General features: G+C 43.0%; 1 protein-coding gene across 1 annotated transcript in view; it reads left to right on the top strand.

The window, feature by feature from the left end:
• dnajc28 (DnaJ (Hsp40) homolog, subfamily C, member 28) overlaps window positions 1–25,292 on the top strand; it is a 1,235,492-nt gene that overhangs the window by 350,128 nt on the left and 860,072 nt on the right. The gene's annotated exons all lie outside the window — the stretch shown is intronic.

A 25,292-nucleotide genomic window follows, 5' to 3' on the forward strand; every position in this document is an offset into this window, starting at 1 on the left:
ATCAGATATTCTGTAATTATGATACAAAGCTTACAAATGAGGAACTGTGCAAGTGCGCATCAAGGCGATTGGTTCTTTATCCACGTGCTTAATCCATTAATATGACTATGTGTTTGTGCTCGTTTACTGAAGAACTTCTGAACTACTGAAGAAATTTCTGAAAAAATATATATTTAGTTACAAGAACAATAAACTGATATGCCAGACATGTGATGTTCTATTTCCCATGGAGGATGCAGAGCTGTCTTCAGCATTTCAATAACAATAAACAATGGTGACCACCAGGGGGCACCATCATGTTCCCAAACCCCAGACATAACCACACCAAGGCAGTCCTGGGTGCAAATAATTGTTTTTTATTCACCAAATACCCCACAAACAATGTCCTCCTTCTCCTCCAGTTGAGCTTTGCCCTCTGCCTCACTGGAGGAGCCTGGATGGCGTCCTTTAATGCTGGAGTCAGGAGTGCTTCAGATTATTTTATATCAGGAGAAGGAATAACGTGATCGGTCGACCATTTGCCTCTGGAAATTTATCTTGTGGACACTTTCTATCCATCCATCCATCCATCCATCCATTTTCCAACCTGCTGAATCCGAACACAGGGTCAATGGGGTTTGCTGGAGCCAATCCCAGCCAACACAGGGCACAAGGCAGGAACCAATCCCAGGCAGGGTGCAAACCCACCACGTAATCTGATTGGTCAGTTTCGGCTTTAGAGTGATTGGTCAGTATGGCTTTGGTGATGCGATCAGCAGAGCAAGTGCAAGTATGAGGCACTCATGGAGGACACACAGCATAGGAGGAACGCTGAGAGTCACCTTCATAGAGAGAAAGGAGCCCTGAAAATAATGACAGAGTCTTACAAGCGGGCTTTACGGGACACACACAAACACACCCACACACCAAGCACACACTAGGGCCAATTTAGAATCGCCAATGCACCTAACCTGCATGTCTTTGGACTGTGGGAGGAAACTGGAGCACCCGGAGTAAACCCACACAGACACGGGGAGAACATACAAACTCCACGCAGGGAGGACCCGGGAAGCGAACCCAGGTCTCCTAACTGCGAGGCAGCAGCGCTACCACTGCAGACACTTTCCATAAGAATGAAAAATCAAAAAAGGAGATCTTCTTCATATCGTTTTAGTTTCTCCTAGTCAACAATGCGATCAGAAAGAAATCAAATGGAGGCACGTTCTCTTGTCTCCTGCTTCTTGGATTTTTCTCAGCGTTCTCACAAGGGTCTCCTCTGGAGTCTCAGTAAAATCACACAGTGGGCTCAGATTTGCCAAGTAGAGTCTTGACAGTTTCTTTTTTTGTGTGCTTAGGAATTGTTGTTTTGTGAAATTTTCTATATAAGTTGATAAATATTTTATATGCCAACCCCCCCCCCCAAACTCCAGTCTTAGGACTGACTGAAGTATTTAATGACAGGGTCGATAGGAGTGCCTAAAACCAGTTCCTCTGCAGGACTCTCTCCATAATGAATTATTATTATTATTATTATTATTATTATTCATCAACCTCCCACAGGACGGCCAGACTACCTAGCTGGCAAGTATCAGCTCAACAAATGGTTTTGGGGGCGGGTGTGAAAGGTATTCCGTGCCCCCATTGGTCTGAAGTACGGCGGTTGGGGATTGGTTTGAATCAGAGGCCATTCTGTAACACGACGCCCTATTGGTATAATGATTTGGATAAAGAATGTATACATGTGCTTGCTTTCTCTCTCTCTCTCTCTCTCTCTCTCTCTCACACCTTCATGATGAAGGAGCATCTCACACACCATGGACTGAAAAGAAGACCCCACTGAGAAGCACAACTTGGCAGCCATGTTGAGACAGGCAATGCGGCCTGTTCTGAAGATAGCTGACCAAAAATGATGTCTTAACTGGAGAGATTTTAAATAACTAATAATAATAATGGTTTATTTATGTAGCGCCTTTCATACACTCAAGGACACTTTACAATTCAATAAACACATTAAGAAGACAATAGAAATTACATACAAGAAAATGAATAATACTCACTGAAGAGATGTGTTTTTAACAAGAGTTTGAAATCCATCCATCCATCCTCTTCCGCTTATCTGAGGTCGGGTCGCAGGGGCAGCAGCTTGAGCAGAGATGCCCAGACTTCCCTCTCCCCGGCCACTTCTTCTAGCTCTTCCGGAAGAATCCCAAGGCGTTCCCTGGCCAGCCGGGAGACATATTCCCACCAGCATGTCCTGGGTCTTCCCCGGGGCCTCCTCCCGGCTGGACGTGCCCAGAACACGTCACCAGGGAGGCGTCCAGGAGGCATCCTGATCAGATGCCCGAGCCACCTCATCTGACTCCTCTTGATCCAGAGGAGCAGCGGCTCTACTCTGATCCCCTCCCGGATGACTGAGCTTCTCACCCTATCTTTAGTGGATGAGATACACCCGGAGTTCCTCAAGGCTCTGGATGTTGTAGGGCTGTCTTGGTTGACACGCCTCTGGAACATCGCATGGACATCAGGGACAGTGCCTCTGGATTGGCAGACCGGGGTGGTGGTCCCCCTCTTTAAGAAGGGGGACCGGAGGGTGTGTTCCAACTACAGAGGGATCACACTCCTCAGCCTCCCTGGAAAAGTCTATTTGGGTGTTCTGGAGAGGAGTGTCCGTCGGATAGTTGAACCTCCAATTCAAGAGGAACAGAGTGGTTTTCGTCCTGGTCGTGGAACAGTGGACCAGCTCTACACCCTTAGCAGGGTCCTGCAGGGTGCATGGGAGTTCGCCCGACCAGTCTACATGTGTTTTGTGGACTAAAAAGGTTTCAACCGTGTCCCTCGGGGAATCCTGTGGGGGGTGCTCCGAGAATATGGGGTACCGGACCCCCTGATAAGGGCTGTTCAGTCCCTGTACAACCGGTGTCAGAGCTTGGTTCACATTGCCGGCAGTAAGTCGAACCCGTTTCCAGTGAGAGTTGGACTCCGCCAGGGTGGCCCTTTGTCACATGTATGGACTTTTCTTTGTTGTAATTAAACACTTTCCTGTGATTCCAAATCTGTAGTTAATGCTTCTGAATAACGCTATTAGTTGCTCTCACTTATATTGCTTTGCTCCAATTAGATCATACAGCACAGCAGTTAAGACTTTAAAGTTCACATTGTGACGTGTGAGTTCCTGTCTTGCACCCCAAAGCATGAGGTTGAGTCTCAGTACTTTCGTAAAACCAGCTTTATTCCGCTTGAAACAGGAACAGCTTGGTTATTTAGTGTAGCGGAGCCTACCACTCCCCTATAGACAGACACAGCAAACGGGCAGAGTTGTGGCCAAGTAATCCTATTCCATGCACTTACAATATTCCTTGCATCACTCATCAATGACAACGCTTATAGTGCGAGCTGCTGCAGCACTGGGAGCCTGCGGTTGCCCCCGCAATGGATAAGCTGTCGCACTTCGGATCGCTCTTCGTTGTGTTGTCCCATTGGGGGGACTCCCAAAAGAGTTTAGAAACCTTACAACATGTTGAGGTTGAAGATTCAAATCCCACTGCTGACACCACTGTGTGACCATAAAAACAAGTCACCTCATCTGCCTGTGCTCCAATTGCAAAAAATAATGATATGTCACCGATCCTATCTCAAATATTGTCAGATAAAGACATCACACCCATAATAAATATGAAATCTTGAAAGAGATTAAAACAAGATTAGAAAGAGAGTTCACAAAAACATGCCATGTTTTTATAAAACAAATTCCTTTTACTTTAGGTGTATCTCGTGCCTGCATTATTGTCTAAAGCCGGTTCTCCTAAGGAATTCTGGGAGAAACATCTGTGACAAAGTTGATTTATGCCGCGGATACTTGGGCAGGCTGACAGAGTGCAACACACACGCACAGAATACAAAATTTTTAACAGTAACCCGGTTAAGGGTTTACATGGCCACATAGTCGGATTATCCGTGGAGAAATCTACATCTGTTAATCAGGGTTCTCAAAGACCGATAACCTGATAAGGATTACCTGGCATTTTACAAATCCAGTTTCCGTGAATAATCTATCTATCTATCTATCTATCTATCTATCTATCTATCTATCTATCTATCTATCTATCTATCTATCTATCTATCTATCTATCTATCTATCTATCTATCTATCTATCTATCTATCTATCTATCTATCTATCTAATCGGGTTATTGAAGCACACGTAATCACTCTAACTCAGCTTTTCTCAACCTTAAAGTATTTGCGACCCTAGTTTTCATAACAGTTTTAATTGCGCCCCCCTAACGTTTTTTTGAAAGGAGCCCACTAATACCAATTTGTTCTTTTTTAATTAATGATATATCATAGATGCATATTTTATTATACTTACTTAACTTTTATCGACATTTATCTAACTCTTTATTTATTTTTCTAGTATCACAATGTAGTTTAAGTTAATTTGTTTTGGTTTCAATAGATGTATTTTTCATATTTTCGATTCTTGTTTTCTTTTTTTCACATCTTCGCACCCCCCTTTTTGTTACTTCGCGCCCCCCTAGGGGGTCCCGCCCCACAGATTGAGAACCGCTGCCCTAACTGTGTCATTGAGTCATTTTGTTTTAGTCTGAATCTCGCTCATTGTTTTCCTTCTTGGTGAATTGTTTTACGTTTGTGAATTACCCTTTGTTAATCTCTATTGGTTTCATTAATTTTCTCCCTGTTTGCTTCATTATGTAATTTACAGTTTTAATTTTTTTTGATGGTGGCGAATGAAGGCCCGTTAATTACACAATAATCCACAGGGGCTGTAATTAGTCTTGTTTGAAGCACCCGGGGGACTTCTGTATCTTGAATGTTGTGTTTTGGAATTGAGTATTTTGCTTTTCTCAATGTTTCAATAAATTTACTTTAATATTTTTGTGGCCAAGATTTTGATGGCTCTCCATCCCATTTTGAGAATAATCTTAACCCCTGTAAATGGAGGCCCTTTTTTCAGTAGTCTCACCCCTGTCGATAGAAATAGTTGTGAGTTAAGAAAATTTATCAAAATTATTTAAACATTTTTTTGTTAGCAACAATAAGCTAATTTCATGTTAGTTTTTTTGTAGATGTATTTACACTATGTACACATTTTCCATTTTAGTATTCCAGTTGTGTGTGATGCATGCGGAGCAGCGCAGAGTGGAACACTGCAGTCTCCGCCGCCGTATATCGTTTTCCCTCCTCTGCTTGTCTGACAAACACACTGCACATCTCTTATGAGACGTCCGCTCAGCATGAAAACATCTCTCTTATCCTTCCACTTCAAAGCCATCAACTTATTTCTGAATGCAGCGGCAACTTCTCCCGATTTCAATTTGTTCGTCGTCACAGATTTTGGCAGATCCTTTGATCTTACTGTTTCTACTGCGTCAGTTCCCATCGAATTCAAACATTCAAACAGCTCGGGACTACTGTAGTAATTGTCTAGTCTTATCAGATAACCCTGATTCAGTAGCTTCTCTGCAAGTGTTAGCACAATCCACGACGGTTTTGTAAAATTACGCACATCAACACCTCCTACATTGTTTACAAGTTCGGTATCTTTTCCCGTGTATTCCACACACATCCACTTTTTGCGCCACAAAGCTTATAGAAGATTCCGTCCCAACATGCAATCTTTTTATCGGAATGTACGAGGTGAGACACAAAAATAACCGTATTGGTAACAATATATATATATTTTTTGATGAATTACAGCATTCTAAATGTTGTCACCTTCTATATACTCTCCCTCCCGATCTCTACACCTCTCCATACGTATCTTCCATTGATTAAAAAAGTGCCGGAATTCTTCTCGCTTGAGGCTCTTCAACAGGCTTGCCGTTTCTGTCTTCACTTCATCCATTGAAGAAAAATGTGGTACCTTCAGGTCACTTGTGATTTTCGGGAACAAAAAAATCACAGGGAGCTAAATCAATTGGATGATCGAGGACAGGAATGTTTTTGTCAGTCAAAAACTGCTTTACGGAAAAAGAGAAAATTCGATGAGAAATTTGATGTTGTTTCGCTGTTCGAATTTTTTTCACCTGACATTATCGCGGCAACTCGTGTAACGATTGTTGTGCAAATACTGACTGGGCTATTCACAGGATATACCTAGCCGGTCGGCGGTTTGAGAGGGCGTGTAGATGGGGATATAGTTCTGTGACTCACGTCCGGCCGTCCTCCAGACGGTTTTCCAGGAAAGCCCCAAGTGCAGTCCAGTTATTTTTGTGTCTCACCTCATATACCTTCCACCCTAGATGGTCTTTCCATAGCAGTAAACTTTCATCGATCGAATGATCTCCCTCTAGAATGTAGTTTCCAGAAAATTTTCGAATGCATTGGCCAAAGAAAGGTTTGATTTTATATATATTTGGAGAAACTGGTCCAGCATCGCTAAATGCTTCATTCTCAAATAATGGATAACACACGTCTAATTGCTACACAAAAGGAAAGAATCTCAAAAAAGAAACATAAAACACGTTTGTCCACTAAAATGAAATGCCAAAACAAATCCTTTTCCCTTAGAAATATGACTGAGGGCAAGTGAATGAAAAAGTACCATTAGGGGTTCTTTTGGTCTCGAAACTACCATAAAACTTTCACCCAAGTTTTTTACCCGATGTCTGAACCTCTGCCACTATGACCACCGAGTTCAAAAAAATCACACTAGACAGTAGAACCACACAGAGCACAGATACGAGGGAGCTGTGTCCATAGATGCATTCCCCTAGGAGGGAAAAATCTCTTTATTAAGACGCTGTCCCTGATTCAGTGTCGTCATGGGAGCGTGTCTAAAGATGCACTTCCCATTAAAAGGGTTAACAAAATGGCAGTCCCTAATTTATAAAACCAACAACGCGTCAAGGATTCTAAATTGATAACTGCAGATAATTTCCAAGTAGTCAGTAAGTTTTCTCTAGAGCTTTGCTAGATGTTTTGCAATTTATTGATACTCTTGAAATTCCTCTGCTATTTTAATTAAATTAAGCGCAGACACATTGGTTGTGCTGTTTTTTTTTGACTGAGCAGACGTCTACAGACTTAACCGATTTTGAAGTTCTGTGTGAAGGCAATGCTCAGTTTGCTACCGCAGGCCCCTTCACTTTGTTCACGTTTTCCTTTGCTGCCGCTTTGTGACTCCGAGTATACGCAAGCGAGGCCAGCACGTCTGCAAAACGAAACATCCGAAGAGAGAGACACTCGATTATCCGCTATTACAGAAGCATGGCGAGCACATCGGCAAAACGAATGCTCCTAGGAGAGAGACACCCAGAGTAGAGCTATTTACAACACAGGCGTACACAGCTAGTATCTTATCTATAAAAGTCTACATGTGAAAGTGGGTGTGTCTGTCTGTCTGGCCCGGAAGTGAGAGGTGGAGTCAGGTAAGGGTTCCATCTCTGAGGAAACAGAAACTCGCTTAGACACTAATAACACAAGGGAGGCGAGCACATCGGCAAAACGAATCCTCCTAGGAGTGAGGTGCCCAGAGTAGTTCCTTTCAATTACCTGACATCTCTACGTTTCAAATTTTTTTTCTACCGATTTCAATAGTTTTTAGGACCCCGGGCTTTTTACAGCATGGGCTTACACAGCTATATTATATAAACTTATTTCTCCCCTCATTAAACAGCACTCAAGACTTATCATTAAGTCTTATCATTCTAACCCTTTTCCTAATCAGTGATCAGTTTTCACTGCTAATTAACTCCTTTTACATTCCGTTTTCATAGCCCTGTTTTTAAGAATTTAGTCCTCTGAATTGATTTGTTTCTTCATTAAATGGCAGCCAAACAGAAATGAGATGTGAAACAAGCCGACAGATGACCAGCTACATCGGAACGTCAAACTCCAAACAATTTCACTCCAACCAGTTTCTTAATGAGAAACAAATTCTTGCTGTTAATTAAAGCTGTTATTGAATATCAGGACTTGTTGCTGCTCTCGTTCTGCCACAGGATACTGTTGATTTTCTGTTTTATCTCAGACCACCGTCAAGATGTTTTGGTGACCTGAGCGAACCAACATGACCGAGACCTTCACCTTTCTTTAATTTCAGGTGAGCTGATCATGTAGCGGCTTGTTTTGTGTCTCATTATTGTTTTGGCTGCTAATTAAGGAAAAAGAAACAACTATGGGGTCTGAGTAACGTCAGTTAAAACAAAGACAAAATGAGTGAATCAGCAGCAAAAACGTCTCACTGATTAAGATGATGGTTAGAATGAAAGCCTACACCCACCAGGACTGGAGTTGGACACCCCTGGTCTAGACGAGCAACCACCACTCCGACACTCCACCAACAGATGTGAAATGAAAGCCCACACCTAATGGACTCTAAGGCTATGAAAAACAAGATTCTCTGAGCTGAAGAAAACAACATTGGACTGTCTGGCCTGATTTCTAACGCTTTGTCCACACGAACATCTGAACTGAGCGTTTTCCTGCTATCTGTCGTGTCAGGTGAGCGCGGATTGAATGGTGGGGTTTTTTCTGCTCATTGGCAGGAATCAGACCGTCCACATGGGCTTTCACCACTTGTCTTTGCAAGTCGGATGCACGTGCAAATGGCATAAAAAAAAATGTCACATGCAGCAGGAAGAAAACTTCTGTATTGCGTTTACGTGTCGTTCATTTAACGTTCTAGGGGACCAGATATATCTCATGATTACATGTATGTATGTATATATTCAGTATATATATATATATATATATATATATATATATATATATATTATCACACACGCATGATTAGGAGGGAGCTGAACAGACCAAGTAGAGGTAATTACCTGCCAGACCAGGGGGTGGCAGGGTGCTCTAAACCTATTTCTGTTATCTCCGCAGACCAAATACGGGAAAACCTGCCTGATTTAACGTCACTTCCGGTTCTGGCGCCCAGAAAGACGTCACGTCCGGTCCCAACAGCTAAGATGACGTCACTTCCGGTTCAGGCCAGATGACATTGCTTCCGATTTTCGGCCTATAAAGACTCCACATCCCAAAACCTGATCAGTTCATTCTTTGTGTGCTGAAATTACTTCTATTAGAATATATATATATAACTGCCTCGCAGTTAGGAGACACAGGTTTGCTTCCTGGGTCCTCCCCGTGTGGAGTTTGCATTGTCTCCCCGTGTCTGTGTGGGTATCCTCCCACAGTACAAACACATGCAGGTTAGATGGGTTGGCCGTCCTAAATTGTCCCTTAGTGTGAGCTTGGTGTGTGTGTGTGTGCCCTGCGGTGGGCTGACGCCCTGCCCGGGGTTTGTTTCCTGCCTTGCGCCAAAGGTGTGACCAGAACATTATGTGTGGGTAGGCATTTGGCTTGTCTGGGGGGGCAAAAAATATCCATCCATCCATCCCCATTTTTGTAGGGGGGTCAAATAATAATAACATAGTTTTATATAACATATAAAAGCAAAAATTGTGGCATAAATCATAACCTATTGTTCAATAAAATTAACAGAGGCAATGGAACTTGTATTATTATTTTTTGTGAACAAATACAGAACTACATCTACAAGGTAAATATCAATAAAGTCAAATGTATACAACATATGAGAGCAAGAACAGAAACGTGGCTTATTGTAGTCATGGGAGGCTATAGGACACCAGTTTCCAGTGTTTAACCTTGATGTTATCTACAGGACCAGTCTGCAGTTACTCTTGGCAAATTCTGAAATAAAATCATTCATGTCTAGTTTTTCTGTGATGTTTTTCTCATTTGCCAGAATGACTACATTTCTCTTCCTTGAATGTAGTATTGTTCGGCGGAGTGGAGTGAGAATGTGGTTTAAAGTAGAGAAAGAGCTTTCGCATGCAGCTGAAGACACACCAATGATGAGTGCTGTGATGCAGACATGGCTCTGACGTGCGGGATACTAGACGCGTGTTTGTGGAAGCCGCCACCGTCTTTTTCTAGAGCTTTTTTCCAGTTAGTGTAGCTGTGTTTGGTGAATATGTCCTCACGGTCCGAATTGGAAATACTAAATTTATGACAGGCAAAGCAAAAGCTGCCATCACGGGCAATAGTATATTCAAGCCATGGTCGAGACTGATACCAGCTTGCACTACAACATCTGAGTGTCTTTCCGAATGTGCGCTTGGGATAATTAATTAAAAACGGGCTGGGATGGGCTATCCATATTTAAGTCAGGCAGACCGGACTGTATATTTTGTTGAAGGCAGAGGTTTGGAGTACCCGACACGGGCACAGAGCTGGAGGGTTGTGTAGGCTTATCTACATCCTTTGGAGTTTCAGTTCCCAACGTGGGTGCGCTGTGCTCCGTGTTGGTAGCAGTGGTGTTGGGCTCAACCGTGGAGCCAGCAGCTTGCGGAGGGACAGAGGTTGAAGATGTCTGCTTTTTAATAAGCCACCTATGCATAGGCTTTGGTGTTACCAACCAGAAAATAAAAGAAGAATGGAACGTATACGCTGTTTTAATTAAAGAATGTGGTCAACAGGTTCAAAACGTGCTGCAAAATGTGCGGCGAAGTGAACTGTGAGCAGCACGGTGCCTGTCTAATGGAGGAGGCACTGACGGATACGCCCCAAATTCAAACGGAAAGCAACTCAGTTTTGAAAATCAAATGTTATTCTTCTCCAGAGTCTCTCGGGGGACAGTGCCCACCCCAGCCCCCCCGTGGTCACGCCTCTGCCTTGCGCCCTGTGTTGTCTGGGATTAGCTCCAGCAGACCGCCGTGACCTTGTAGTTAGGATGTAGCGGGTTGGATAATGGATGGATATATATTTATATATGCTAGCTGTCCCCCATGGCTCCGCCCACATAGTAGTGAATAATTTGCATTGAGAAGAATTTATATTGATAGCTTTGGTATCCGAGGACCTCTTGACATACAATATTTTTGGTTTTGCTTTCAGGGGAGAGAATGTAGCTGTGATTTCTTTGCCAAATATGTAAAAAGTTGGCAAGGTATCTCTGGCCAAGCGGAAGGTAGGTACACTCTGGCGTCAGACGTTGGCACTGTATCTGATCATGTTCAGCTCTGACGGGAGAGTTTTCCCGGCATGGGGAGATGAGCACATGCCTGTGATATCTCTGCTAATGAGCAGGTACCCTCTAAAACACACGTAGCTCTGATCTCTCTCTCTCTCAAAAATGTCAAACATAACTCTTTAACAATCTCTAGGTGATAATGTTTGCAGAACAAACAGGTATCGCTAGCTAAGCGGAGGCAAGGTACGCTCCAACATGTGACAAGAGGTACAGTGACTCGAATGGAAGCTGGCATGTGAGTGAGGAGGGCCCCGCCTGGTTCCCTACTCCTGAGGTCCCACTTCCCCTTCCCCTCGGCCCGCAGCCTACATCGGTGCCACAACCTTAACGCAATAAGGGAAGTCATAAAATCAACCGGAATGTTCAAGCAAATTACAGAATAAAACCCGATTTAAATCCGTTAAGTAGTTCTATGTCATTTGTTAACTAACCAGAGGTAAAGAACTCCACGAGGCTGGCGCATGAGGGAGGAGGGCCCCACCTCCTTCCCCTTGGCCCGTTGCACGTCTCTCGGATTTGCACAAATAAATCGATATCACAAGCGAACTATGATTCATACCGCCACAAGAGAAGTCGCAAAATCAACTGGAATGTTCACGCAAATCTCTCTATTATAAAAAAAAAATCTTGGAAGGAAGGAGACGAGACGTGATTTTCTCGGAAAGACATTTATACATCCCGCGAGAAAGAGATTTAACCAGGCCCGGGGCCAGAAATAAAGGACAAAGAGTAGATGACAAAGTAGAACATTGTAAAGAATTCAAAAATATAGGCGCGGTACACATACGGAGCAGGTTAGAGATAATGGAAGTAAGAAAATTCGAAAGTCTCAAAAAAAAGGAGAGTGAAGATCGCATGAACGCAAACAAACGGAAATTATTACTCGGTGAAATAACGCAACAGTGAAAAGAGATTGAATATATTGTTTGGAAATTAACTTTAAGTTGGAGACTTGCAGATCGTCTAATTCGTGTTGCAAGCGAGAATTAAAAAATTCCAAAAACGTTGCCGTGGTATTTAGTCCATTGAGACGGAGACTTTTAACATGAGATTCTTTCAAGTCAAGCCCTACTTACAACTATTTTCAAACAAGACCACGACAGACAGACAGACAGATGTTGGTTTTTATATATATAGAGATACCCCCCCCCACACACACACACACACACACATATTCACACGCTAATAATGGTAATAATGGAGAATTTGAAACAGTTTGTAGGTTTGTGCTGATGATGTAACTTTAGCTACTAATGGATTATTAATGCCAATGGATGAGTGAGTTCTTACGCCACTGCAGTTTGTAGATTTGCTTACCTCAAGGTGACAAGTAGCTGCTCTTCAGGGCTAACACCGACTCACATATTGGTTGAGCTGTGTGTGAATATGGTATGGTGCCAGCTTCTCTGTTTCGCATTTCTTCATAGATTACACACATGCTGTGCAGTCAGAGGTTGAACCCAGTATTGGCGGCGATGTTTTCTCTGCCTACCTACGTCGCCATATCAGGAGATTTTTAATACAAGGAGATCAATGTTCAGGTCTTATAAAGCCAACTAATCCATATTTCACGAATCCAATGAAGGATGAACATCAAACCCCACAGTTTAAACACACTCTGGACTGCCTGATAACTGCCCCCCCCTACAGGTAAACACACAAAACTACAATCTGGGCTGCAGGTTGGAGTTTACCAGAGGCAAACAAAGATGAATGTAACATCATATTGAAGTCAATTACGCACAACTGCAAAATGCGACTTGTAGAAAAGGCGCTATATAGGCACCCGACCCAGCACAGAAGGATACAAAGGCACGTATAAAGTACAAGGATTTTTATTTTTCTTTTCACCCGTGGGCGCACGTCTTCCCCTTGACCCACAGGCAACACACAGTCCCAAAAGTACTCTTTTCCACACCACACAATAATCTTTCCTTTTCACCACCACTCCTCTACAAGCGTCGTCTCCTTCCTCCCAACTCTGGCTCTCTGAGTGGTGGTGGATGGCCCCTTTTATAACCCACCCGGAAGCATTCCAGGTGCTTGACCACCTGGTTCTAATTGCACTTCCGGGTGGGGCTGCAGACTCCATGCAGCTCCTCCTAGCGGCCATCCGAGCCCCCAACCATCTCCCATGGAGCCTTGCGCCAGGTTGTGGAATCATCGTCTGCCAGGGAGGCTGCCACCAAGCATCCCGGGGGAGGTATGGAACTGTCCATGGCTGCTCCCCTGGAACAGATGCAGCAGGGGCGTTCCTGCCAGGCATGGGAACCGGCTGTCCATTACAGACTTAATTTACAAGTCACTCAGAATGCATTCATTTAACTGAGATCTGCAAATCCATGTGGACAAGGCCTTAGGGTTACATCTGGAGGGAACCAGGCAGCACTCCTCACCTGTACAATACAACATACAACTGTAAAGGTGAAGCATGCTGGTGGCAGCACCAGGAACTGGGAGACTAGTCCGGACTGAGGGAAAGTTGAACACAGCAAAGTCCAGGGATACACTCAATGAAAAACCTCCTCCAAAACACTCGGGACCTAAGACTGGGCAGAAGGTTTACTTTCCAACAGGACATTGACTTTAAACAAAAAAAAAAAACAAGACATAGGAGTGACTTGGGGTCAATGATGTGAATTTTGTGAATATTGTTTTGAGTGGTCCATCCAGAGCCCAGAGTCGAACCCGATCAAACATCTCTCGAAAGACCTGGAGAGAGATGTCCACCAACAGTCTTCATCCAGGATCTGTAGAAAAGAACAGTAGAAATTCTCCAATCGCAACTGTTTGAAGCTTGTGGTGTCAAACCCAAGAAGACTCCAGGCTGGAGTGACTGCCAAAGGAGCTTCAATTAAGAGCTTGTGTCATTGTGATCGTTCATAAATTTGCAAGAATTCCTTAAATCCAGCTTTCACTTTATCATTCCGGGGTGCTGAGTGTTGCTGGAGGTGGTGGAAAAAAATTGAACTGAAATGATTTTAACACACGGTGGCGACATAACAAAATGTGAGACAATCGAAGGGGTCTGAAGACCTTCTTGAAGGCTCTGTTAAAAATTCATTAACACTAGAATTACCAAAGCCTATGAAAAAATGTGTACATGTGTACTGAAGTGACTTTAGCTCCTGTCACACCTTACGCAACTGTGTTTGATCTTATTCAGGAAAAGATCCCAGTTGCCTCATGGGTGAAAGACTTTCTGAGAATAACGTCGTAAAGCTTATGAAACCGTTTTTGGGCAAAGGCAGAACCGTAAAAACAGTTGTGTGGAGTTTCCACCTGCAGATAAAGTCACTTCAGTACACATGTACTGTGTCAGCATGCCCATGTCGATTAAACACTGGAAGCTCTGTAGGCTACTTGTGACTTTATGCTGTAGGAAGATATGTAAATAAATCAAGGTAAATAACATTCAATCTGACTTTTATATAAGTAACATATACATATATTTTTATGTAAAGACTGTCACAAAACATAATCACAAACTGGACTTTGCACGATATGTTGACGAGCTCTGTAAGCCGTGCTGTTTCGTTGAAGGACAGGTGTGGGGCAGACTGACTGGCAGTATGACGCCCGACCTGTTGATGCATCCAAACGGTGCCATCTTTCGCCTTTATGCCTGGTGCAGCTGCGTTGTTCTTATGTGTGACTGGACATTTTTTGTGGGGAGGGCTTCTGTTCTCTTTCTCCGATGTAGAACCGTCATCCTCATCTAAGTTCACTTCTGCTATAGTTTGTCTTTACTTGAAAACAACAGTGTCCGATTGGGGCGAGTGTGAACATGACTGAGAGAATAAAACTGAATTTAAAAACAAAAAAATAACGCTAACCTTTACAAGTGCCATAAATTTACAGCAGCTGTTACAGACTCAAATCAAATGTAAGTTTTTATTCTATAATAAAAAGAATAAGAGTAGCTCACTACTCAAAATGGAGGCATCCAGGAATCGAACATCTTGATTATGAGTCAGCAGTTCTTACCGCTGCACCACCAAAGCGGTCGTATTAAGTGCGTGTCAATGTCGCACCCTAATGCAAGTTCTTTTTCTGCAGTTATATTCTTGAATAAAAGTGCACTTGTTATGTTATACGTGTACCTTTTGTGAAAGTGTTTATTTGATATTTGGACTTCACTCATTATACACTTGTGGCCTGGAACCTCTGCAGTTTTTTTTTGTTTTTTCTGTCCCCCCTGACCATCGGACCTTACTCTTTGTCTATGTTAACTAATGTTGTCTTATTTTAATTTCTTATTTTGTATTTTATTTTTATTTTTCTTCATTATGTAAAGCACTTTGAGCTACTTTTTTGTATGAAAATGTGCTATAGAAATAAATGTTGTTGTTGTTGTTCATGTCTACATTTTGTCATTTATTACTAAAACATGGAAAACATTTCTGTTTTAGCGATGTGTTGACATAGATTGTTGTAGACACGGAACACGCTTGAAATGCATGTATTCCAAATGACCATCTATTATTTACCCTCTACAACTCCAGGCAAATCACATGCAGGTAAACAGACTTGAGCTGAGAGAACCTTCTGCCCTTTCTACAGCGGTGGTGAGGATGTGATAGCAGGCTGCTTGCTACTTGTGCTGATCGACACATTTACAACACAAAAGACGCTGATGGAGCGGTGCAAAGGGATTTAAGGTGGGCTGGGATTATGGCTATGGTAATTCTAGAGTTAAGACGGCTCTGAAAATAAAGAAACCTTACCAGTAACACATTTTCACTTTTCCATTAAGGCTGACTGAGTGCAGGTTGACAGCCAAAAGTGGCAAATGTTACCATTTGAAATGAAATCTATGGCACAATAAAGTGTACAGAAGGTGAAACGGTCGGAAGACTTTCTGAGTCCACTGTTAAATCTCCCGTGGTCATCTTCTCTTTCTTCATGAGCATCATTCCCTTTGCCCTCACAATTCAAATGCTTGTAGATTTGTGTGGACAAACCTCATTCACATTGTGTTTTTCTTTTTGCTGATCACAATTTGTTATCAAACATCAGCTCATCCAGAGCAGTCCCATAAATGAACCCTGCAATTCTTTCAATTTTTGCTCCTTAATAATAAATTAAAGACGTTACCTTTACTTAGTATCTGTAAGCTGTGCTCTTCTTCTTTAATGTTCTTTCTCCAATCTCCGATCCTGCACTCACTCATGCCGGTGTTTGGTGATTTGATTTTGTTTGCCGTCTTGATATTTAAAAGCTTCCTTCATGTGATGGTCTCAAAAGATCCTGGAGCTCTGCGAGGGAGACGGCACAGCCTCTAATTTATCCCAGAAGGTAAGTGACATGGTGCTCACATTCCCTCCTGTGTCATCTTACTCTGAGATCCTTAGAGACATTGATTTTTAGGACCTTGTCTCTTCTAGTGTTTATGATAAAAAATCTTTTTGCTTGTTGACTAGCATAATAGGGAAAGAGTACTAGCAGATCTTTACTGAACGAAGTCAATGGGGAAGGAGGAACTGAACAGGTTTTGAGTGGATTGTAATGGTGCAGTGGTTTTTTAAGTATCCCAGAGGGCTAGGGGCACATCTGACGCTGGATTGAAAACTGTAGCCAAAAATTAGGAAAGAAAAGACTTATCAAAACATTTTTCTTTAATTTTTCAAAATAGTCCCCTGATAGCTCCATACACTTCATCGCCTTTTCCTGCAATAACCCCTTTTAAAAAAAAATCTTCTGTGCGACCTTCAGACTAGGACATCACAGCTGCCTTGACCATCTTCCTCACTTGAACACCGCCATCCACAAAGAGATTTCTTCAAAACAGGAAATAATCTGAGGGAACCCGGCCTGGACTGTAGGGTGGGTGGTTCAGCTGCTGGAACACCCATTCTCGGATGACAGCATGTGATTGACATGGCATGTGAACCAGTCATAAAGAAATGGCAGGCCTGCTATGAGTTTTCACACAAGGACTCTCCTGATCTCTTGTCTCTTGGAATGTTAGACTCGCAGTGAGCCACAGCTGTGCAGGAGGAACCTTGAAACACGTCAGAAAATCTGCAGCCTTGTTTCAACATGGTTGCTACTTTCTTTTATACTCAGATAAATTATTGAACACCCCTCATCCATACTCAGATAAATTATTGAACACCCCTCATCCATACTATACATGTGACTACACAGAGGAACCCACTCGTCAGGTGACCATGGATGGCCTGAGGAGAGCGGGAATATCTGGAGAATCCGACTAATAAAGCAAGGCCCTTAAAAGCGGGTAAGGGGAAGAAGGTGTGAACACCACACTTATAGACACTTCAGAGATGACTCCTGGCCACTGGAGTCCATCGGCTTGGATGACGAGTCACAGATGGTAGACCCTGGGCTTGGGTTGGTTTACAGATAGCTGGGGGGAATACTGCGTGGTATACAGGCAGCCACTGACCTGGAGTGACTGAGGCAGGGCTGAGCAATGCATATGAGCGGGCAAAGGAAGAAAGCACTGCCTGAACGGCATGACGTAATCAACGTTGAAGAAGCCAATGTTCCTTCTTAGGGACCCTCACCAGCAACTTCCATAAACAGGCTAATTCCGTTTCACTGTCTCTCTCGCACTCCTACAAATTCAACATAAATAGTGCCTTCAGAAAGTATGTGGACCTCTTCACTTCTTCCACATTTTGTTATGTTGCAACCTTATGTGGAAATTGTTTCACTTTATTTGTAAAACTCAATGCCCCAGAAAGACAAACCAAAAACAGGATTTTAGCAATTTTTGCAAATTTATTAATATTGAAAAGCTAAAATGTGACAATGAGACATCTGTTATTTTGAAATAAATTGAAAATTAAAGGAGTTCCATTAACATTGGTATGTAATCCATTAAACATACAATTAGAAACAGATACTCAGTAATTACTGTATATGAACCTAAGAACAATATCACCGTAGTATTAGTTCAACATTATGATAATTCAGTATTTTCCCAAAACTATCATTTATAATGGGCTTTTGTGTAGGATGTTTTATAAATTAATGCTCAGAATCACCGCCAAACTGACCCCTCCATCACATGAGCTGCCCCTCTGCGTGTCAGCAACAGACGTAAAGAGGTCCCTGTTAAAGGTTAATTCCCGTAAAGCTGCAGGCCCAGATCCCTTGCAGGGTCCTGAAGGACTGCGCCCACCAGCTAACAGACGTCCTGACAGACATTTTTAACATTTTACTACCCCCGTTATCATTCCAACCTCAAAGATCTCCACATCATACCGTCCAGCGACTTTCACACCAATAATCTCAAAATGGTAATGACGGAGATAACAAAGACCATCGATGTTAACAGTGGATCCGAATCAATATGCTCATAGGAAAAACCGCACCACTGCTGACGCCATCTCTTCTGTGATTCATTTGGCTCTCACCCACCTGGAGAGAAAGGACTCCTTCGTCAGATTACTCTTCTTGGATTTGAGCTCTGCCTTTAACACCGTCATCCCCCAAACACAGATGAACAAACTGTCACTACTTGGATGAAACTCAGGACTTTGCAACCAGATTTTGGATTTTCTAACAAGTCAGTCAGAATCCACGATGTTCTGCCCCACATGTTGTTAGCTGTTATTTGTTGAGCTGTGCTCCCCCTTTGTCTTGTCATTTATTAACACACCTGTCAGTCACGTCCTACACTCACAGTGGTGTCATAAATGTCTATGAAACTCACGTAAAGCATGTAGGTCCCATAATAAACATTTGAATACAATACACCCCATGTGTCTCACATAGGCACCCCTTTATCTCTTGTTTCGGTTCACGTCCAAAGCGTATCTTTAAGGTATATACTGTAAATCCCTGGGTCTGGTTAGTTATGGTACACAGCAATTTGAACCTCTGTCTACGTGCTTCTCTTTGTTTCGAACTGATCATGGAAATCACTCGCCTTGTAAGTGTCTTTTAAAGCTTTATTGTTTAATGTATACTGTCTGCTATGTATTGCTTTTAAACCATTATTTATTGTCTTTGGTTCTGCACCTGTATGTTTCTTTTATATATATATAACAAGGTACGTTCAGTAAAAGCCTTCAAGAAAGCTCACCCTTGTCATTTTTATGTAGATGTGCCGAGTTGTTTAAGCTCTCTGTGGCCGCGAGTGAGGTAATAAACACGGCATTCCATCTTCTTCTATCGTTTTCCACACCGGTACCAACAAGGCTTGCATTTTGAGTCCCCTACTGTATACTCTGATGACCTATGACTATCCAAACAATCACAAAGAGGAATTTGCAGGTGACACAGTGGTGATGAGTCGGCATGCAGGATGGAAGTGGCTATACTGGAAGCTTGGTGTAAGGACAACAACCTTAGCATCAATGTCAAGAAAACTAAGGATTATAGACTTGCGGCGGACTGCCACTCTCCCTCCTCTCCCCCTTTACATCAATGGAGAAGAGGCTGAAACTGTCACCTTGTTTAACTCTTTCAGGGTGAAATATTTGTTCCAAAAAACTCCGTTTTCTGAAAAGCATACAAAGCAATGGTTTCACCCCTAAATCAACATAAAGCATCTGTTGCTGCGTGCTGTGGCTGCTGTCGGGACGTGATCGCCAACTCCGCCAGCTGCACATGAGCAGTCTGACGGCAGTTTGCCTGGCTGCCTTCTTCACATAGCAGGTGGGCGGCAGTGACTTTTGCAGTGTGACGCAGTCTGGTTTGTTATTGTAACTGGCGGTCTTCCAAGATGAATATTACCTCACGATCAGCTGGGGGCCGTTCGCTGATGCTGGCACTCGCCTTCGTTTTTTCAATCTCCGTCTCCAGATCACTTGAGTTACATTAGGAGACTGACAAGTCCGAGTCTGATTCAGCGAAAATACGCAAAATGCTGTCCACGGAGTATTTTACTTGTTGCATTTGCTTTGGCCTCTCGTCCAATGTCGATGGTTTACTCTTTGCCAATCATGCATGCACAGAAAATCAAAGTCAAATCAATGAAGCTGACTTTCTTCTAGCAAAAATAATCGAACTTAAACGTAACGGCAAGTTTTGTCACCATTTACAGCTGATTACCGTCCTCTACTGAATCTCAACAAAAGTCGATATCCGTCCTGAAAGAGTTAAACACCTGGTGGTGAATATTACAAATGACATCTCCTAGAGCTACAATACGGCTAGTCTGGTAAAGAAAGCCCATCAACTCCTCTACATCTGGAGTAGGCTGAAGCGGGATGGTCGGTGCCCCTCTATTCTGACTTCCTTCTACAAGTGTGTGGTAGAGAGCCTCCTTACCTCCTGTATTACAGTGTGGTACAGCAGTTGCTCAGTCGCAGACAGGACAGCATGGCAGCGGGTGGTTAAGTCTGCTCAGCCTACCAGCTTATCGAGGACATTTACACCAGCAGATGCAAAAGTAAAGCCTCCTCCTTTGTGGAAGAGGTCACTCATCCTGCACATGGACTGTTTGCCCCTCTCCCGTCAGGCAGCGACAGGCGAGTACTACCAGGTTGAGGAACAGCTTCTTCATGGATGCTATTAGAGTAATGAATGCGAGATCACTAAATCAGACTGTACACTCTGTGTGACTTACACTACATTTTGCATTTTGTTCCAGTAGTCTCATGTCCTAAACTATTGCTACTACCTTCATTACTTGCTGCTAATTACAGGGCATATTGCAATAATTATGATTTTAGCTATAGTTATCTTACTGTATTTATGTATTAATGTAATTTCATTCTATTTATTGTTTATCTGTGACACCTTTATCACAAACTCTATGGGGTTAAGGGGCTACTTTTTATTATATACTGCTCAAACAAATTGAAAGAACAGTTTTGAATGAGAGTATAGCATCAAGTCAATGACACTGGTGGACTATTGATCTGGTCAGTGAAGTAGCAGAGGGGCTTGTACATCAGTTTCAGCTGCTTTGGTGCACTAGAGGGGCAACAATGAGAGGGACGACCCCCCAAAACAGGAATGAATGGGTTAACAGTTGGAGTGAGGCCACTGACATTTTTCCCTCCTCGTCTATTTTGTCACTTGTTTTCCATTTGGCTACGGTCAGTGTCACTATTGGTAGCATGAGGCTATACCAGGACCCTACAGAGCTGGCACAGGTAGTCTAACTTCTCCAGGATGGCACATCAATACCACGTGGCATTGCCAGAAGGTTTGCTGTGTCTCACAGCACAGTCTCAAAGGCATGGAGGAGATGACAGGAGACAGGAGAGCTGGACAGGGCCCCTCATAGAAGGTCCTTAACCCATCAGCAGGACCCACCGCTATCTGCTTCTTTGGGCAAGGAGCAACAGGATGAGCTCTGCCAGAGCCTACAAAATGACCTACAGCAGGCAGGCAGGCCACTGGTGTGAATGTCTCTGAGCAAACAATCAAAAACAGACTTCATGAGGGAGGCCTGAGGGGCCCGATGTCCTTGAGTGGGAGCTTGATTGGCATTTGCCATAGAATACCAGAATTGGCAGGTCCACCACTGGTTGGTGCCCTGTGCTTTTCACAGATGAGAGCAGGTTCACCCTGAGCACATGTGACAGATGTGAAAGGGTCTGGAGAAGCCGTGGAGAATTTTATGCTGCCTGTAACATCGTTCAACATGACTGGTTTGGTGGGAGGTCAGTGATGGTATATCCATGGAGGGCCGCACAGACCTCTACAGGCCTGACAACGGCACCTTCACTGCCACTAGGTATCGGGATGAAATCCTTGGACCCAATTTCAGACCCTATGCTGGTGCATAGGCTCTGGGTTCCTCCTGGTGCATATGACAATGCCTGGCCTCATGTGGCGAGAGGATGAAGGAATTGACACCATGGATTGACCCCCCCTCCACTCCCCCCCACGCTCACTCGCCTGACCTCAATCCAATAGAACACCTCTGGGTGGGACATTATATTTGGGTCCATCCGATACCTCAGACTGTCCATGAGCTCAGTGATGCTCTGGTCCAGATCTGGGAGGAGATCCCCCAGGACACCATCTGTCGTCTTATTAGGACGTTGTCAGGCATCGGGCGCGGTGGGCAATACAAACTACTGAGTACGATTTGGAGTTGCGTGCAATGAAATTTTGGTTAAACGGATGATCCTGCCTGCATGCCTGCCGTTACATCATTTTGCTCCCTTTGATTTTCGGGGTGTCCCTCTCTCTGTAGGTTGATCATTTTCATTTCCATCCTTTTGTTCCTCACACATCACCATATCAGTCCATAGCGGTAGAGATAGCCAGCAGGATTTTTTTTATCCCCTTTGAGATCTGATGTGTTTTCAAAGTTTTCCTTTCATTTTTTTGAGCAGTTTATCATATTTTATTTTATTATGGGGTTATCATGTGCACTGTTTAAAGAGCAACAGCTTTAAGAACTCTTTAACTCCTAGAGCTATAAGATTTTTAATTCTTTTACTTGTAGGGATGTTGCTAAATGTTAAGTTCTGCCTTATTATTTTGTGTACTGTCGAAAGTAATTATTCTTCTTTGTATTGATCCTGAGTGTGTGTGTTATTGCAATAAATTTGGTTGTCCAATGTTGCGTCATTGTATCTATTGGATCCCTGGAACAATTTCTTCTGTTTTTGTACCTTTACCGCTGCAAACAAATTTCCCTCTGGGATAATAAAGTCTACCTAAACCTAACCCTAAACCTGAGTACCAATTTTCGTTTCTTCACATGGAGGTTGGAATGAAAATAAAAGATCCTTGGAAAAATGATTGAGACCTTGTTTTAAGGATTCTACATGTCCAGTAATCTTGGGGTGGTCAAACTATAGGGTCACATTTTTGTGCTTGATACCTTTATAATGATGTTTAAAACAGATCACCATCCTCTGCGATAGCACATGGATTTTTTTCACGTGCCATTTAGAGGGGATTTTGTTTTATGCTTGCTAGGGCAAGGTCAGCAGTGTCATGGCTGGACTAAAGTAGCAAAAAGAGGAGAGGTTCTGAAAGCAGGAAATGAAATCAGGTTGGAAAAATAGAACGAGAGGCGTTACTGGGAGGACATCAACATCAAACGAAACACGAAACGCAAACTTGCAGTCAAAGGACAGGCCTGAGAACTTAAAGGCAGGGAATCGGAGGTAATGGTTTTGCCATCCGCATGTTGAGTAAGCAAAGTGTCTAGAATTACATGATTCTCTATTGTAAACCCTCTAACATTAAGTTTTTAATTTATTTACGAAGCTATTATTTATTGTTTATCACACATTTGTAATTCTATTAATAATTTTCAAATTTTTATAAAGTCATGTATTGTTTTTGTAGCATTGTATTCTCCATAAGGGCACAGTCATTGGAGTTGAGCAACTACCCATTTCACCACATATTGCACTTGTGATCAACAGGGGGCACCATAGAGCCCCCAAACACGAATGCACAGACAAGTCCCAGGTTCAAAACAAAGCTTTATATTTTAAAGAAATAGCTCCATACAGCAATTACAAGTGCTCTTCTTCTTCTCTCTTCTCTTCTCACTGCCATTCCACCCAGTCGATTGCTGCTTCTCTCCACTCCCGGCTCTGACTCGACAAGGCAGTGCGGTTCTTTTTATTGAAGACCTGGGAGTATTTCTGTTGCCAGGGCGTGATATGGATGTCCCAAAAAAGTAGGGAGTGAAACTCCCTGTAGTACCCTCTACCGGCACCCATGGATCCTAACATGGATGTGCTACTGGACTACAATTCCCAGCATCCCTGTGGTTTTCTGAATGGATAATGAAGCCCAGAGATGATGCCATTTAGCGGGCCGGGGGAACATAGAGCTTTGAAACTAAGCATTGCCCAATCTTTTTGCCTCCTGGCCAGTTACGGAACTGGGGAACACCAGCCCGTAAATGTACAGTGGTGTGAAAAACTATTTGCCCCCTTCCTGATTTCTTATTCTTTTGCATGTTTGTCACACAAAATGTTTCTGATCATCAAACACATTTAACCATTAGTCAAATATAACACAAGTAAACACAAAATGCAGTTTGTAAATGGTGGTTTTTATTATTTAGGGAGAAAAAAAATCCAAACCTACATGGCCCTGTGTGAAAAAGTAATTGCCCCCCTGAACCTAATAACTGGTTGGGCCACCCTTAGCAGCAATAACTGCAATCAAGCGTTTGCGATAACTTGCAATGAGTCTTTTACAGCGCTCTGGAGGAATTTTGGCCCACTCATCTTTGCAAAATTGTTGTAATTCAGCTTTATTTGAGGGTTTTCTAGCATGAACCGCCTTTTTAAGGTCATGCCATAGCATCTCAATTGGATTCAGGTCAGGACTTTGACTAGGCCACTCCAAAGTCTTCATTTTGTTTTTCTTCAGCCATTCAGAGGTGGATTTGCTGGTGTGTTTTGGGTCATTGTCCTGTTGCAGCACCCAAGATCGCTTCAGCTTGAGTTGACGAACAGATGGCCGGACATTCTCCTTCAGGATTTTTTGGTAGACAGTAGAATTCATGGTTCCATCTATCACAGCAAGCCTTCCAGGTCCTGAAGCAGCAAAACAACCTCAGACCATCACACTACCACCACCATATTTTACAGTTGGTATGATGTTCTTTTTCTGAAATGCTGTGTTCCTTTTACGCCAGATGTAACGGGACATTTGCCTTCCAAAAAGTTCAACTTTTGACTCATCAGTCCACAAGGTATTTTCCCAAAAGTCTTGGCAATCATTGAGATGTTTCTTAGCAAAATTGAGATGAGCCCTAATGTTCTTTTTGCTTAACAGTGGTTTGCGTCTTGGAAATCTGCCATGCAGGCCATTTTTGCCCAGTCTCTTTCTTATGGTGGAGTCGTGAACACTGACCTTAATTGAGGCAAGTGAGGCCTGCAGTTCTTTAGACGTTGTCCTGGGGTCTTTTGTGACCTCTCGGATGAGTCGTCTCTGCGCTCTTGGGGTAATTTTGGTCGGCCGGCCACTCCTGGGAAGGTTCACCACTGTTCCATGTTTTTGCCATTTGTGGATAATGGCTCTCACTGTGGTTCTCTGGAGTCCCAAAGCTTTAGAAATGGCTTTATAACCTTTACCAGACTGATAGATCTCAATTACTTCTGTTCTCATTTATTCCTGAATTTCTTTGGATCTTGGCATGATGTCTAGCTTTTGAGGTGCTTTTGGTCTACTTCTCTGTGTCAGGCAGCTCCTATTTAAGTGATTTCTTGATTGAAACAGGTGTGGCAGTAATCAGGCCTGGGGGTGGCTACGGAAATTAAACTCAGGTGTGATACACCACAGTTAGGTTATTTTTTAACAAGGGGGCAATTACTTTTTCACACAGGGCCATGTAGGTTTGGATTTTTTTTCTCCCTAAATAATAAAAACCATCATTTAAA

Source organism: Erpetoichthys calabaricus, chromosome 4, assembly GCF_900747795.2.
Source record: "Erpetoichthys calabaricus chromosome 4, fErpCal1.3, whole genome shotgun sequence".
NCBI classification, from domain to species: domain Eukaryota; kingdom Metazoa; phylum Chordata; class Cladistia; order Polypteriformes; family Polypteridae; genus Erpetoichthys; species Erpetoichthys calabaricus.